The following is an 18,745-nucleotide window of genomic DNA, read 5'->3' on the forward strand; positions in this document are numbered from 1 at the left end:
TGAAAAGGACCATAGATCCTCAACATATCACATAGAATAAAACATTCAACGGGTCATTGCTTAGTGCTAGAAGACACACTGAATGCTAGAGCAACATGGTCTCTTTGACTTCATCACCACCTAGTAGCAATAAGGTGCGCCCAACTCCAATCTTTCAGGGGCTTCTTGTTGAGTCTGCACTTAGCGGTAAGTGTTACTGCTTAATGTTGTCTATGACAATGGCCTCTGTTTGAGGTTTTGTGCAACTCGAGTTCAACGATACATGCTTGTAGCTCAATGACGTTCCAAGACTATAGAAAAATTACCAAATCAAATTTAAAAGCCACATGCAGTTTTCCTATCACATACAACAAACATAATGTATCCTCTCTAATTAAATGATTTCAAACCAAAAATTTAAACATTTCTCAAACCAAAAATTTAATAAATCTCCAACCAAAAACTTAAACACCCAAAAATAAATTTAGCTTATGTTACCTTCTTACTAACTCTTCCTCTTCTCCAAGAGACACTAACACTTAAACCCTTACATAATTCCTAGAATGAGAAATAAGAGAACCCACTTTAGCGATTTATAGCTCCTTTGGAATAAGAATTAAAAGAAAAACCCTAACAAAGCATTCTAGCAACACATGCAAGGGATGTGAATCCCAAACTGAATTAAGAAGAAGAAAAGGAAAAAAAAATCAAAATTTCCTCTTATCGTATTACAATTCTTGATGATGTTGGGATGTTCGGTTCTCCAAAACTTCTTTAGGAAGAGTTCCTGAACCAAAAAAAAGAAAGAAGAAAAAAGAAAGAATAACTTCTTTATTTATGATTTTTTCAAAAGAGTCACTACAAAAAAAATGGTATTTAAGGGAGGTTATTTTGCGGAGGTTATAAAAACCCTCCGCAAATTAATATGATTTAATTTGGTTCTATTGAATTGTCAAATGCCTAATAATAGCGGAGGTTTTAAGTTTTTTTTAAAGAGGTTCATAACTAATCAAATTATAATACATTTTTCTTTTTATTTTTTTTTCGTTTTTCAGTCTTTTCCTTCCAAAATTTTATCTTACTTTATTTTTTCTCCAAATTCCTAAACCTAAACTTAACTTCATCAAACACTTCCTTTTTCTCATGTTCATCTACACTCTTTGAGCCGTCTTCCCGTCACAGCCATTCTCGACCAGGAAAAGCGTAATGACAACCCGCTGTAAACTGCTGAGAAGGTGATCTTGTAGAGGAGCTTGATGTCGCCTGTCATGAAGGTGGTGAGGAGTTCGGGGTCGACGTTGGACTAGACGAGGGAGTCGCAGACTTGGGAGACGCATATACAGTCAAAGGGGTTTTCAGTTCTACGTTTTCCATTTTTGATTCAAAACTCAAATCTTAAAACTCTTCCCCAAACCTCTCTTTTAGGTTTAGGTTTCATGTTTCAGAGGCTTTACCTTTCACTAGTGTCCTTAAATTCGTGAAATCATAAAACCCTAATCGAAGATGAGACAGTTCTCAAACGCCTCCGCACTTATCGCGGCCACAACGGTATCGTTTGGTGTTGCAACGCCTTTCCATATTGATTTCACTTCCAATTCAACTTTTCAAAATTGTCTCTCACATTGATTGTTAATGGTGCAGGATATTCTGGTTAACTCATAACAAGGAGTGGGGATTATTGCTGCCCTGTACGTGTTTGATGAAATTCCTAGGTTGAGTGCAATACATTTTTGTTGCCCACCATCGTTCTTCTAATAAGAAACGCATTTTTATAGTGTAAGTGCTTTGTATGCAAATTTTGAACAATGTTACACCGTATTTTGGAAGTAGTGGTTGATGGGACAGTAAGGGATGTATGGATCCCTCTTAAAAGAGTGCATTCTGGAGAATTAAGACTTCGAATATCAATTAGAGTGGATGACCAAGAAGGACCGAAGGTGTGCTTATTCACTTTGAAATTAGTGATTCTTTCAACCATTTAGTCATTTTACTCACAACTTTTTTTCACTACTTGGATATTCATGCTAACAATTTTCATGTACAGGGTTCGGGTTTTGGCTCAAGCAATGGTTGGATTGAACTTGTCCTGGGAAGGGATTGTTATTGTCTATCTCAAAGGCATAAGTGATCCATATGTGAGGGTACACTACGAAAACTTTAAGAAATAGACAAATTTTATAGTAATGACAATGAATATGTTCAATTGGCTACAAACCATTTAGACGAGGATATCAATTAGTCAAATGTATAATTGACTCATGGTTGATTTCTTAAGGTGATGATATGTACCACATGTTTGATTTCTCAGTTTCAGGTTAAGAAGAAGTTACCTTTTCTGAATTGTGACTCTTTATTAGCTCGTTCTCTCATTTGGAAAGGTAATAAGATCCTAACTCATTCATATGTGCGATGTATTTGGCTGGATGGCATAGATTATCATTCATATGTGCTATTGTTATTTCATAATTGATTTTCTTGAATCTGATTGCATAAGATGAACTTGTAAATTTTACAAAGTTAATTATGCACAAGAAGCATGTCTATGCACAAGAAGCTTCAACAGCTAAACTCTTTGCTACTCCTTTACATGGATCTCCGAATGTATTAATTGATAGTTCAATTCTACAACTGCTTGATCCAATGCAGCCCTGTTAAAAGATGCTCTTTAGAGTAAGTATAATCCGAATGGAAAATTAGCTACTGCAGTTTCCATGTTTAAAATTAGCTACACAAAAGACATGTATGAACTTCTTATTTAAAGAAAAAGCAAGGATATCACCTTCTGCACAACGGATAGAGCCTTATTGCTACTGCAGTTTCCATGATTAAAGTTTCCACAAGTCCCATGAGGTGTTCCAAAACTTGCAAATTTAATGGAGGAGATCACCTGATTAGGATAAGGGCATTCCAGTAACATTAGTAGGCTTTTCACCACATTTTTCAAGAAGACTAGTTAGAGTTAGGGTGTAGAAATACCTTTACCTGATTTCTTTTCATCCAGTTCTTGCTCAGAGTTATTTCCAACAACATTATTATATTTGATTGATTTTTTATATATTATTTTCAAAATGTGAGCACATGTAATTGAGTTTATTTTATTAATATTTTTTATATTATTTCAGCAAGCTCGTGATGCATATATGAGCCAGAGTCTTCTTTGGGAACAAGACAATCATCTTATGGAAGTAACTTTTAGGAAGTTTATGATATTGTTTTAGGATAAAACTATACTTAGTTTATTATGAATTGGGTAACATTTCTTTCTTTGTAATTATTTCTGCAATAGGATTACATTGACTTCTAGTCTATCCTTCTGAAACATACTATTGTTTCTCAATTTATTTTTCTAAATTCCTTCCTACTCAGTGGTTTTTGTTCTATGGTATCAATTTTTTATTCAGAGGAATCATATTTGTTTGGTATTTAATAATTTAAAAAAAATTAAATTTACTTAATTTTGAAATTAAAAAAAAAAGAAAAGAAAGAAATTGGTGAAAATAGGTAGTTATTATATATTTTAATAATCATTAAACAAAAAACGATATTATATATTTTAATAATCATCAAATAAAAAAACTGACAAAAATATAGAAAACTTTTGTGATCAAATAGTTGAAAATAAAGGAGGTTAAAAACCCCCACAAAGTAATAGTCAGTAATAGAGGAGGTTTTTACCCTCCGTAGAAAAACCTCCGCAAATTGAACACGATACCAGGGGTCGCAAAAAACCCCCGCAGATAGTTTGTGGCGACTCAAACTGCGGCGGTTTGAAAAACCCCCGGAATTTATTTTGCGGAGGGTGAAAACCCCCACAAATCGAAAAAAAAACCTCCTCTAAATAACCTTTTTTTTGTAGTGAGTTTTGGAATAAGCATTCACATACAATAATAAGCTTACAAATGTGACATGCTTGTTGCACTGACTCTTGCTTCTTTTTTGACACATATCTCACAGAGAAAATATTTTTCTTTTTTAAATAGGATAGTTGATATATCTGACAGTGACTACTTTAGGTCAAGTATCTATCAATTTCTTTGCCATAGATGAAAAAGTTTCTGCCAAATTTCACATTATTTTGAATTTTATCATTTTAATTATTTTATTCTCACTTTTCTCTTACTTGTCTTTGATCAATTATTCGTTTGACTTGACTTAGACAATATGTATGTGCAATGAAACTTCGCAATGCTTAAAATTTCTAATTCTCCAAATTTATTTTATTTTCTAAGAAAGTGTTGTTGCAATATTGTTTGAAATATTATGTTCCTACACTAAAATTATTCATTACTTGCACAACTTATTTATAATAGTTATTTAAGTTTAAATTTTCTTTTAATACAATATGATAACATTTCTTATAATTTTTTTTTTGTAGTGTGCTGTTTGTTTCTTTGTTTTTTTTTTTAATTTGTGTTTCATTCCTATAGTTACCTTAGGTTTTTTTTTTTAATTTGATATATGATTTATGAACAAAAACATGTGATATCATATTTATCTACTTAAAGCCTACTAGAGGAATTACTAGGTACATGTGATTCATTAATTATGTTTGAGTATATAACTGAATTATTCTTATATATTTTGGAATATTCTTATGCCACAATATCAGATATATATATTTTATTTAATTCATTCACATAATCTAAATTTTTTTACTTAGTACAATATCAGAGATATATATGTAAAAAATTTATACTTTTTTAATTGATTTATATATGTAAAACATTAACTTGCTTGATTAACACCGTTTGTGTAACGTCCCAAATATATACATCATGCATATATAATAAAGACGTCATCATGCATAATATAGGAAAGCAGTCAAGAGTATTTAAGGATTACAGTCATCCTCAGAATAGTGCGGAAATTGACAATACGATTATTGGAATCTCCCGTGGAAAACACGAAAAATTTAAAACTTAAAATACACACAAATGTAATTAAACGAGTTCACGAAATAAGAATTAGTGAAACTAGGTTGCAGCACTGCCGTCTCCATCAAGAGCTGCTCCCAAGTATCCTCCCCGCCATCTGCTCCCATCCAAGTGGATGATCATCGCCAAATAACATATCCAAATTGGCACACAACACAAACAATGCAAGGGTGAGCTAGATATAAAAACATGTTATCTCCTAGCACAATTAATTCATGAAATCATTCATAGGTTCATATAAAATAACAATTTAAAGCATACTCATTGATCCATATTCACACACTCCCATGACATGTAAACATTCATCCAAACATGGTAAACTAACATCACAAGACTTGTTACTTTATACCCGACTCGTCCGGACTAGAATGATTACCGAGCTATGGCGGGTCTTGCACTCGTGGTGGTTTTATAGAACTTGAGCACTACCGCTCTGGCACTACCGCCTGGTGAAACTTTGGGGCACCCCCGCCCGACCACAATCACGAGGTTAATCCGTTATCACTCACCTTGGATCATATGGAAGCACCCAAGACTAGGACCTCCTGCTACTCCTCACCACATGGTTCAATCCTCTCTACATGAGAAGAAAGACCATTGGAGCTTCAGGATGACCCCCAAGACTGAGCTACCATGTAATCATTCTATACAACCCCCCCAAAACACCACCATGTATCCTCTCCTTGAGGATCATGGAATTACGTCCATGAATCATATTGTTACTTTGAAACTTAACCACAATTATGAATATTCCGATACCACCATATTATCACAACAAATCCAACATATTTCATACATTCACATATTTTCAAATAAAACACGTCACAGACAATATTCCAACCATTGGTACACATAATTCAACCCAAGAGCAAAGGAACTTGGAATCCAACTTATTTGTAAAATACTATTTGGACGAGCACTATTCACCACCCAGGACGAACGCTATTAAGCCAAAAGGACGAACGCTAATTTCCAAATGAACGAACGCGAAATACCGAATGGACAAACGCTAATCACCTTGGACGAACGCTCAACGCACCACTTCTTTGGACGAACGCTCAGGCAGAGGACGAACGCTTAACTCAGAATTTAAATAATACCGAACGCTCACAAACTAAGGCCGAACACTCACAAACTAAGGCCGAACGCTCAAGATCAATTACTTAGGCCGAACGCTCAACTACCGAACACCAAATTCAATACTGGACGAGCGCTCAAAGATCAAACCTTGACAAGACCGAACGCTTACTATTTATACATACAGAAACAAAATCTACTAAGACCGAACGCTAATATCATTAAAACTCAACAAGAACGAACGCTAACGAACTCCTAACAGTATGAGACCGAACGCGCAACTTGGACGAACGTTCAATATCTGGACGAACGTTCTTAGGCATTTGGACGAACGTTATCTAACGCACACTATCTGGCGAACGCGATCTACAGAACGTTCACGAATACTCCAAAACCGATCGTTCGAGACCCAAAGTTTAAGGCCGAACGCTCTCTGCCGAACGCTAATTCCTGAATATTATAAGAACGGACGTTATCGGATCCTAGGCCGATTGCTAAACCATTGGACACCATATTGAATTCATCATTGTTTGAACGAGCGCTTATACTTTCTTATACACCAAAGCCGAACGTTTAAGATTCAAACTTAGAATATCAAATGAAGACCGAACGCTACACTCACAACAATACCAAGTAAGAACGCTCTCCTCACAACCCTACCGAGGCCGAACGTTTAATATCACTTCCTAAGAATAGCAATTTATGGACGAACACCAACGATCACTATTTTACCATGACCGGACGCTCAAAATTGCAACCTATCAATTCAAGACCGAACGCTCAGGTTCACCAGCCGAGACTACCAAATTAGGACGAACGTCTACCATCCTCACCGAACCACACTTAACCGAACACAAGTCTCGACCGAACGGTATACTGAGAAAGAAGGACGAACGCTAACGCTCGCCGAACACAAAACCGAACGTTCTTGATATTCTGACCGACCACTGGTCGAGCACTGTGCGGACGAACGTTCAATATTTTGGCCGACCACTAATTGGTCGAGCCATTTGGACGAGCGTCCAATTTTCATCAAATTGGACGAACGCGCGTTTCTGCAGAATTCTGCAGAATCGCAGGTTTTCCAGAAAACCCAGAAAACCCAGAAATCCCAATTTTTCATCCCTTCCTTCCCAGATTTGCATTAAACACAACATATATCATCAATCAAACAAAAGATCTAGCTCCCCTTACCTCTTTAAGACTTCCTTGAATCACTTCCAGAGAGTTTGATTTCCTTCCAACTCCAAAAGTTCTCCTCCTCTTCTTTTCCCCAACTTGCAGAACCAAACCTTGCTTGCAGCTTCAACTTCACCTCTCTCAGAAACTTGGCAGCAATGATTTCACTCCCTAAGTGCAGACCCATACCCCTTTTTATCTCCCACGAGCCTCCCAAACTCTTCCCTCTTCCCCTCTTCTTCTCTTTCCTTTTCTTGTTTTCTTTTGGTTTTGTTTTCAAAGGGGAAGCAACGTTCACTGCCCCTTTGTGGCAGCGCACGTCCCTTCCTCCCCGTTCTCTTTTTTTTTTTTTTTTTTTTTTTTTTTTTTTTTTTTTTTAATTACGATTCCTTACATTATCCCCAACAACAAAAATTTTCGTCCTCGAAAATTAAGTCTCCCGGAACAAGTCGAAAAATTTTCTCTTTGTTCAAACCATCTGTTAACATAACCTTACCTCTAGATTGCCACTATAACTCAAAACCACAGCTCAAATAGTCTCCTTCGCCCATTGACCCACTCTTCCCATTCCAAAGCCATTAATACTTTTCACTTTAAAGTTGATCCTGTAGCTTGCAACCGAAGGCTCACTTATCTTCCTTGCCTGATACATGTTTCTTTCACACCTAAACTTACTTCTGACTCCTGAAGATTACTAAACACTCCTAACTCATGCTCATATGACAACACCAATATTGTTTCAAAGAATTCGTCCCTCACAAACTACTAATCCACAATTTTGAAAGCTCTTCATGCATACCTATTTCTGACAATAACATGCTCAGCATCATCTGCTGCGCTACTCTGCTCCTCATACTTCCTTACTAACCAATTTACTTAAAATGACACTTCCTTCATGACAACTATAACCAGCAAAAGATCACCCTCGAAGAACCTTTCTCAGGACTTTTATGGCCTTACCAAAACTCTGAGAACTCTCCCTTTGCATAATAGCCTTGTCATTCCATTTCCTCAACACTGCTTTCTACTCCACAAAACGACCATGCCTGAAATCACTCCTGATTGTCAAGACTTATACTAGACTATGCCAACATGTCCTCTATTTCTCTTCTGCGATTCCTCAACCTTGTAGTTCTCCTTATGATTATATTGAGTCTAAATATTATTGCTCTAACTCAATCTCCATCGTCCTCTTACACTACACGACTTAAACAGGAACCACCCAAAAATTTCGGACGCAGATGTTGCCTTAAGACCCCACTCCAAAGTGAATTCCACTTCTTCAAGTCATAAAATCCCATACTTGTTGCAGAAAACCAATCAAAACCCTTCCCTTGAATCACACCTCAAACTTACGAAAGAACAACATCATCTCTTCTTCATTTACAATTTGCAGACATCTTGAATTCTCATAACACTTGCTTCGATCTTTCGCTCAACTACACTTGATGCACCACCTTCGTTCTCCTTCCTTGTCAAGGAAGCACTCCATATAAACTTCAAACTTGAGCTCTTAGATTAACTCCACAAACGCCACATCACTCATACTTCTTCTTGTACTCATCCCGTCCAAATTAACTTAAAACCTTCTTCTTCAAGGATTGTCCTCTTCAACTCGGAGTCGTCAAAATATAAACCCTATCTTTAATCCTCTAAACCTCAAGATAATCTTAACCAATAATACCAATCCTCTGACCTTATCTGAACTTACTAACTTACTGCCTTCTGCATTCCATCATTCAATATCCACTTCTCTCTTGATCAAACTCAGCCGAACACTAAACATCACCATAAAACCATACACAAAGAAAATTAACTTTATCACAACATACAACTTCATAACTCTAAACATCTCAACCAACCCAAACTTCTCTGATCATTCTCGATACCCTCTTTAGCAACTTATACTACAACCACCCTTTATCATCTGTTCTAAAACCTTTCTTCTCCTTAACATATAGTTGAGCCAACTTTGTCGTAGACATTCTCAAATCAATTGCCAAGAAGTGAGCATTCTTGGTCAATCGGTCCACTATTACCCATATTGCGTCATGTTTTCGAATAGTGCGTGGCAAATGGTAACGAAGTCCATCGCGATGCTATCCCATTTCCACTCGGGAATCTCTAACGGTTGCAACAAACCTCCAGGTCTTTGATGTTCCACTTTTGCCTTTTGACAAGTCAAGCAAGAAGCCGAAAACTGTGCCACGTCCCTCTTCATACCCGACCACCAGAAGGACTTCTTGAGGTCTTGGTACATCTTTGTCATGCCTGGATGCATGCTAAAACGGATTTTGTGACCCTCCTCAAGGATTAACCTCTTCATTTCTGAATTGCTAGGGATACATACTCTGCCTTTGAACCTTAAGATATCATCAGTCCCCAATGCAAAATCTTTTCCTTGTTCCGTCCCAATCAAACTGGATGACGTTTGGAGCTGAACATCCTTCGACTGCTCTTCTTTAATACGCTTCAATAAGTCATTGGACACCACCAAAATACTGCATCTGATCCTGTCAGCTTCAAATTCTACCTGCAACCTCAAATCTCTGAAGCTTTTTACTAACTCAAGCTCTCTGATCATCAATGAGGAAATATGTACTGCCTTTCTTCTCAATGCATCCGCCACTACATTGGCTTTCCCGAGATGGTATAAAAGATCAAAGTCATAATCCTTAAGGAACTCCATCCATCTCCTTTGCCTCATGTTAAGCTCTTTCTGATCAAAGAGATATCTCAGGCTCTTATGATCACTAAACACCTGAAATTGCGCACCATACAGGTAGCGTCTCCAAATCTTCAAAGCAAAAACTACAGTTGCCAACTCCAAGTCATGAGTGGGGTAATTCTTCTCATGAACCTTGAGTTGTCTTGATGCATACGCTACTACCTTCTTCTCCTGCATCAGTACACACCCTAATCCCTGATGAGAGGCATCACAGAAAACCTCAAAAAGTTTACTCGTGTCAGGGATAACCAAAACTGGTGCACTAGTCAATCTTTTCTTTAGCTCTTGGAAGCTAGTCTCACAACGGTCTGTCCAAACAAAAGGTTGATCCTTCCTAGTCAGTTGTGTCAACGGCGCCACAATCCGTGAAAAGCTTTCAATAAAACGCCGATAGTAGCCCGCTAGACCCACAAAGCTCCTGACTTCTGTAACAGTCTTAGGTCTCTCCCACTGAAGTACTGCTTGCACCTTAGTGGGATCAACAACAATTCCTCCAGCTGAAATCACATGCCCAAGAAAAGGAACTTCTTTCATCCAAAACTCACACTTGGACAGCTTGACATACAATCTTCTTTCTCTCAGCACTTCAAGTACTGCCCTAAGGTGATCTTCATGTTCTTCCCGAGTTTTAGAATAGACAAGTATGTCATCTATAAACACCACCACAAACTTGTCCAAGAAGGGTCTAAAAATTCGATTCATATAGTCCATGAATATGGCTGGAGCATTAGTCACACCAAAAGGCATAACTACATACTCATAGTGGCCATACCTGGACCTGAATGCCGTCTTCTGCACATCATCGGCCTTTACTAAAATTTGATGGTAACCCGACCTTAAATCAATCTTGGAGAATACTGTAGCTCCGTGTAATTGATCCATCAGATCATCGATCCTCGGCAATGGATACTTGTTCTTGATCGTCAACTTATTCAACTGTCGATAGTCAACGCACAACCTTGAGCTACCATCCTTCTTCTTTACTAGCAACACTGGCGCACCCCACGGCGAAGCACTTGGCCGGATAAATTGTTTCTCTAACAACTCTTCAATCTGCTTCTTCAACTCAGCCAACTCAGCTGGTGCCATCCGATAAGGGGCCATGGATACTGGTCCTGCTCCTGCGACCAAATCAATAAAGAACTCTACTTCTCGTGGAGGAGGTAAACCAGGAACTTCTTCAGGGAAAACATCCATGAAGTCATTCACAACCAGAAGGTCTACACTCTGGTTCACAAGAGCTGAAAAGTTTACATTGGGAGTCCCATCCTTATGGAACATGATTAGGAAACAACTGGCACCCTCATTACTCTTATTAAGACGTTTTCTGTTCTTAAAACTTCTAGTTAGATATACACCTTACTATATAGATTCGGGGGAAATGGTAAGTCATACCATTTACACTCAATTCTTCACAGAGAAGACATGGCAAACCCACAACACAAAGGTCATCCTAAGGACGAACTGCTCTGATACCATAAATGTAACGTCCCAAATATATACATCATGCATATATAATAAAGACGTCATCATGCATAATATAGGAAAGCAGTCAAGAGTATTTAAGGATTACAGTCATCCTCAGAATAGTGCGGAAATTGACAATACGATTATTGGAATCTCCCGTGGAAAACACGAAAAATTTAAAACTTAAAATACACACAAATGTAATTAAACGAGTTCACGAAATAAGAATTAGTGAAACTAGGTTGCAGCACTGCCGTCTCCATCAAGAGCTGCTCCCAAGGTATCCTCCCCGCCATCTGCTCCCATCCAAGTGGATGATCATCGCCAAATAACATATCCAAATTGGCACACAACACAAACAATGCAAGGGTGAGCTAGATATAAAAACATGTTATCTCCTAGCACAATTAATTCATGAAATCATTCATAGGTTCATATAAAATAACAATTTAAAGCATACTCATTGATCCATATTCACACACTCCCATGACATGTAAACATTCATCCAAACATGGTAAACTAACATCACAAGACTTGTTACTTTATACCCGACTCGTCCGGACTAGAATGATTACCGAGCTATGGCGGGTCTTGCACTCGTGGTGGTTTTATAGAACTTGAGCACTACCGCTCTGGCACTACCGCCTGGTGAAACTTTGGGGCACCCCCGCCCGACCACAATCACGAGGTTAATCCGTTATCACTCACCTTGGATCATATGGAAGCACCCAAGACTAGGACCTCCTGCTACTCCTCACCACATGGTTCAATCCTCTCTACATGAGAAGAAAGACCATTGGAGCTTCAGGATGACCCCCAAGACTGAGCTACCATGTAATCATTCTATACAACCCCCCCAAAACACCACCATGTATCCTCTCCTTGAGGATCATGGAATTACGTCCATGAATCATATTGTTACTTTGAAACTTAACCACAATTATGAATATTCCGATACCACCATATTATCACAACAAATCCAACATATTTCATACATTCACATATTTTCAAATAAAACACGTCACAGACAATATTCCAACCATTGGTACACATAATTCAACCCAAGAGCAAAGGAACTTGGAATCCAACTTATTTGTAAAATACTATTTGGACGAGCACTATTCACCACCCAGGACGAACGCTATTAAGCCAAAAGGACGAACGCTAATTTCCAAATGAACGAACGCGAAATACCGAATGGACAAACGCTAATCACCTTGGACGAACGCTCAACGCACCACTTCTTTGGACGAACGCTCAGGCAGAGGACGAACGCTTAACTCAGAATTTAAATAATACCGAACGCTCACAAACTAAGGCCGAACACTCACAAACTAAGGCCGAACGCTCAAGATCAATTACTTAGGCCGAACGCTCAACTACCGAACACCAAATTCAATACTGGACGAGCGCTCAAAGATCAAACCTTGACAAGACCGAACGCTTACTATTTATACATACAGAAACAAAATCTACTAAGACCGAACGCTAATATCATTAAAACTCAACAAGAACGAACGCTAACGAACTCCTAACAGTATGAGACCGAACGCGCAACTTGGACGAACGTTCAATATCTGGACGAACGTTCTTAGGCATTTGGACGAACGTTATCTAACGCACACTATCTGGCGAACGCGATCTACAGAACGTTCACGAATACTCCAAAACCGATCGTTCGAGACCCAAAGTTTAAGGCCGAACGCTCTCTGCCGAACGCTAATTCCTGAATATTATAAGAACGGACGTTATCGGATCCTAGGCCGATTGCTAAACCATTGGACACCATATTGAATTCATCATTGTTTGAACGAGCGCTTATACTTTCTTATACACCAAAGCCGAACGTTTAAGATTCAAACTTAGAATATCAAATGAAGACCGAACGCTACACTCACAACAATACCAAGTAAGAACGCTCTCCTCACAACCCTACCGAGGCCGAACGTTTAATATCACTTCCTAAGAATAGCAATTTATGGACGAACACCAACGATCACTATTTTACCATGACCGGACGCTCAAAATTGCAACCTATCAATTCAAGACCGAACGCTCAGGTTCACCAGCCGAGACTACCAAATTAGGACGAACGTCTACCATCCTCACCGAACCACACTTAACCGAACACAAGTCTCGACCGAACGGTATACTGAGAAAGAAGGACGAACGCTAACGCTCGCCGAACACAAAACCGAACGTTCTTGATATTCTGACCGACCACTGGTCGAGCACTGTGCGGACGAACGTTCAATATTTTGGCCGACCACTAATTGGTCGAGCCATTTGGACGAGCGTCCAATTTTCATCAAATTGGACGAACGCGCGTTTCTGCAGAATTCTGCAGAATCGCAGGTTTTCCAGAAAACCCAGAAAACCCAGAAATCCCAATTTTTCATCCCTTCCTTCCCAGATTTGCATTAAACACAACATATATCATCAATCAAACAAAAGATCTAGCTCCCCTTACCTCTTGAAGACTTCCTTGAATCACTTCCAGAGAGTTTGATTTCCTTCCAACTCCAAAAGTTCTCCTCCTCTTCTTTTCCCCAACTTGCAGAACCAAACCTTGCTTGCAGCTTCAACTTCACCTCTCTCAGAAACTTGGCAGCAATGATTTCACTCCCTAAGTGCAGACCCATACCCCTTTTTATCTCCCACGAGCCTCCCAAACTCTTCCCTCTTCCCCTCTTCTTCTCTTTCCTTTTCTTGTTTTCTTTTGGTTTTGTTTTCAAAGGGGAAGCAACGTTCACTGCCCCTTTGTGGCAGCGCACGTCCCTTCCTCCCCGTTCTCTTTTTTTTTTTTTTTTTTTTTTTTTTTTTTTTTTTAATTACGATTCCTTACAGTTTGAGTATATTCTCATTCTAATCCACTACTTTCTCTCTAGTCCACAAATTTGTCCTCCTTATTAAAGACTAAAAAATACGTAAAAATATTTAATCATCTTCTTCCTCTTCTATATTTATTTATTTGTTTATAAAGAAATCTTCTTTTGTTTCCTAATAAACAATAATAATAATAATAATAATAATAATCTTCCTTGGACCATTGTATGATGACGTTAAATCTGATTGATTCACTTATAAATTAAATATTATTATGATAGTATAAATGCGCACACGTGTCCCAATTCGTATGAATACACATGTGTATGCGACACGTTAGCTGCAGTCAACTACGAAATTCTAAACTGCAGGATTTGTTCTGAAGATTCTTACCTAATCTTTGTCACAAATCTCGCAATTATTTTTTAATCATCAAAACAGGAACACACAAGTGTGCACATGATTTAAATCTTTAACTCCAACATTCATTTTTTTCATCAAATAGTACCTTAAAAGGCCATCATCATAATTGAATATCATGAAAATGCTACAATCAAATCTTAAAATTACCAAGTCTTTTTTTCATTCTATTTTATTCAACTACGATAATTGGATAGTTAATTATTAGTCAGAATCGTTACCAAATACAATATGGCAACACCTTTAGCAACTCGTAATAAATCACTTAACCTGCGATTATTTTATTGAAATTATTTTGACTTGACTTTGTGACTGTATCTATATTTTTTCATTAGTATTTATTTTTTTAATTCGCCTGATATTTTGGTTTTAAAGAAAATAAGTATCCAAAGATATTGTAATAATTTAAATTTTTTTAGAATTTATGGACTTGTAAGGAACTTAACTGTATATTTTTTTATTTCATTTATTACACAAGTTTTGAAAATTTATGTTATTATTATTTTAACTATTTTATTACTATTTTAATTATTTTATTTGAAAAAAGTATTTGACTTTGGTTTTCCGAGAACATATTTATATATGGTTTATATTAAAATCCGAAGGTGTTAAAAATTTTAATTTTTTTTAAAATCTCACTATTTAATTAAATAATTTATATGAGAAATACACTATAACAATTTTACAAACTTATAGATTTTGTTGTATTAAAACTAAAGTCATATATTTTTTTTACTTCAGCTAATAAGAATCGAGATTCTAGTTGTATTAAAACTAAAGTTCTATATATATTTTTTTGACTTCAACTAATAAGAATCAAGATGTGTACATTTTTTAAAACTTTCGTTATTTTTTAATTATTTTATCTAAGAAAGGAGATTTGATTTTGGTTCTCAAATAACCAAGGTGATATCCATATACGACTTTAATTATATCACAGTCGAAGTCATAAGACGAACTAATATTTTCAATTCTTTTTTAAAAAAATCTCACTATTTATTGAAATTATTTATCTGAGAAAAGAGATATGTCTCGATTGTTTGATAATCGAGGCCATATACCTTTATGGCTTCGATTTTTCTAAACCTGCCATAAAGTTGAATACATGTTTAAAATTGTCACTTTTATTATTTAAATTTATTATCTGGGAAAGGGGATATGGCCTCGGTTGCCAGAGAACAGAGGTTATATAAACCTAAGACTTTGGTTTTCCTAGATCCCAGACCATAAAGTTGAATAAAATTTCAAAATTGTCACTCCTTTTATTTAAATATTTTATATGAGAAAGGGGATATGGTCTTGGTTATCAAAGAATCAAGACCATATAGTCTTATAGTTTCGATTTTTTCAGACTCGTAGCCGTAAAATTGAAAATTTCAAAATTGTCATCGAAATTAATATTTTTTATGTTATTTCTAGACATTAGGCTTCAATTTTTAATATATTGCTGTAGTTTTATGAATAATTAAGCCAAAATTCTACTTAGAGTAAATTTAGGAGTAATTTTTATGAAGTCATCATTGTTCACTCTCTCTGCAACGTCGTTTCATGAATTTCCTCCACTATATGTTCACCACTACAACTACTTAATCCCTGATGCATTGCCTCTATGTAGAGAAGTTGTGCTCTCTTTCTCCCTCATTACATTCGTGTTTTTCTCTTCATCCGTCACTATTTGCCATTGTTGCTCCATTCCTGCAATTGTAACTTCCGCTGTTGTAGTTCACCATTTCTACCATTGCGAACTCCTTCCTACCAATATTCTCGTTCTTCCATTTCCCTCACTACAAAGACGTTCCCATTTCCATTGTTGTTCCTCCTCTATTTTTATCATCGTGAAGTTCGTTTTCTTTCCACATTTTTTTTCCACTTATGTTACTCTCTTCCTAAAGAATGCATTTTGTGTTGTCATTCATGTTTAGGGTACTACATTCTGGTTGCATTGTGCAGGTTGTGTTTCCTTAAAACATGCTCTATTGTTACAGTTCCTATCATTTGCGCTCTCATGTTCTTATTTACTTAAAAGTTTATATATATATTTTTTAAATGTTTTTAATATATTTGTATGTTTAATATTTTGAATTGTTTATTTATTTAGGATAGGTTAATTACATGCTTAATTTTTGTTTATTTGAAATTGTTGTTACATTGAATTAGTCTTAGTTCTCTGTTTGAGATTCAATACAAAAATTATTTACTGTTTCCAATTATTTTTATAAAATTGTATTTTTTAACAATTAATATAAGACGAGACAATAAATGAATATTTATATGTATTGAATCTTTGAATTGTCCGGTTGGATAGTTTAAGAAGATTAATCACTTTTTCATAGTTTATCAATGTATTTATATTTTAATATACATTTCTTAAAATTCATTAATATTTGTCAATTGTGTTTTGTATTGATCTTTGGGTAAATATTTGATTGTGGTTGTTAATCACCTTCATTTCCTGTAACCTGAAGACCAATGTGAAATGCTGAAATTTTTTTTTGAAATTTATGATATGTTGTTTAAAATTGACATGTACCACTAAACTGGAAAAAGTGAATCTTCTTGAATGAAATATGGTTAAACCTTAAATACAAAAACGATCAAGGTGATCATTCATTTAAAGATTATTGAGATTGTGTGAACAATTCAATATATATACCTATGAATCGAGAGTGAGATAATTCACCATGCAATAGTGTTGAGTATGAAAGAGGAGTAGAATAATTTATACAATTTGCGCAATGTAATGAGGGTAGAAGTGATGATGAAGTGAAGTTTAAATGTCATTGTGTTCACTATTTGAATGGGAGAAAGTTGAACACAATTGAAATTAGGGAACATCTTATTTGTGATGGTGTCCTTCAAAGTTATACAACATGGACATGACACGATGAAATGATAGACTTTCCAACTGTCTCTCGAACTAAACATATTGGTTCCATCATGGAAGATCAACTAGAAGAAGACAAATTAGAGGACATGATCCACGATGTTGGTGCAGAAGTTTTTGCCCAAGCGCATGTATATGAGAGGTTGTCCACTAATGTAAAGACTCTTTTGTATGTTTATTCAACTAAGTTCACACAGTTGTCAATGGTGTTAAGGTTCATGGATTTGAAGGTGACTAATGGATGGATTGATAATAGTTTTATAGAATTGTTAGAGATGTTGAATAAAATGCTTCCAAATGGAAATACATTACTCACTCATAATTATGATGTTAAGAAAATTCTTTGTACGATGATTATGAAGTATAAAAGGATACATGCATGTTCTAATGATTGCATATTATAAATGAAAGAATGTGAAGGTTTGAAAAAATGTTTGAAATGTGGGTTACCATTGTACAAACCAAAAAACAACAACTAACAGAAAAGGATGGTCTCACATTGAAAGTAGTTTGATATCTTACAATTGTGCCCAAACTTAAGTGTTTGTTTGCGAATCCAAAAAATGTTAAAAACCTTAGATGACATGTAGATGAAATAACAACTAACAGATTGCTTCATCATCCAGTTGATTTAATGCAATGGAAAAATATTGATCATGAATTCCTCCAATTCAGTCAAGAATGTAGAGATCTTCAATTTGGTTTAGCCATTGATCGAATGGATCCATTTGATAACTTAAGTACCAACTACAATTGATGGTCAATTATATTATTCATTTACAACTTATCTCCTGAATTTTGCATGAAAAGAAAGTATAGGATGTTGTCTATGATGATATCTGATCCAAGATAGTATGGAAATGACATAAATGTTTATCTTAATTCACTAGTTGAAGACTTGAAGTTGTTGTGGCTTGATGAGGTTGAAATATTTGATGCCTTTGCTTCTTAAACTTTTGTGATGCTAGCAATGTTATTTTGCACCATTAATGAATTTCCAGCTTACAGTAATTCGTTAGGATATAGTGTCAAGGTTCATAAAGCATGTCCTATATGTGAAGAAAACATTACAACTTATCAATTGAAACACGTAAGGAAGACACTATATATGCGCCATTGGAGATTTTTACAATTTAATCATCCAAATCGAAGGCTAAAATAACATTTAATGGACATAAAGAGAATAACAATGCACCAATTTCATCGACTAACCTTCAAATTCATTAAAAAAATTGATAAAATACATTATGT

At 36.1% G+C, this 18,745-nt stretch overlaps 1 long non-coding RNA gene across 2 annotated transcripts; it reads left to right on the forward strand.

The window, feature by feature from the left end:
• Positions 1-1,035: 1,035 nt before the first annotated feature.
• LOC148197637 (uncharacterized) lies at positions 1,036-3,340 on the forward strand. Of its 2 annotated transcripts, none has more exons than XR_015786707.1 (5): positions 1,036-1,527; positions 1,621-1,916; positions 2,024-2,120; positions 2,288-2,357; positions 3,102-3,340. It is a non-coding gene; the product is annotated as an uncharacterized LOC148197637 (long non-coding RNA). The 2 variants fall into 2 exon arrangements; XR_015786708.1 differs by having other exon boundaries at positions 2,294-2,357.
• Positions 3,341-18,745: the final 15,405 nt, after the last annotated feature.

The sequence above is a fragment of the Vigna umbellata genome, chromosome 5 (genome assembly GCF_029865625.1).
Source record: "Vigna umbellata cultivar VRB3 chromosome 5, Vumbellata_1.0, whole genome shotgun sequence".
NCBI lineage: Eukaryota > Viridiplantae > Streptophyta > Magnoliopsida > Fabales > Fabaceae > Vigna > Vigna umbellata.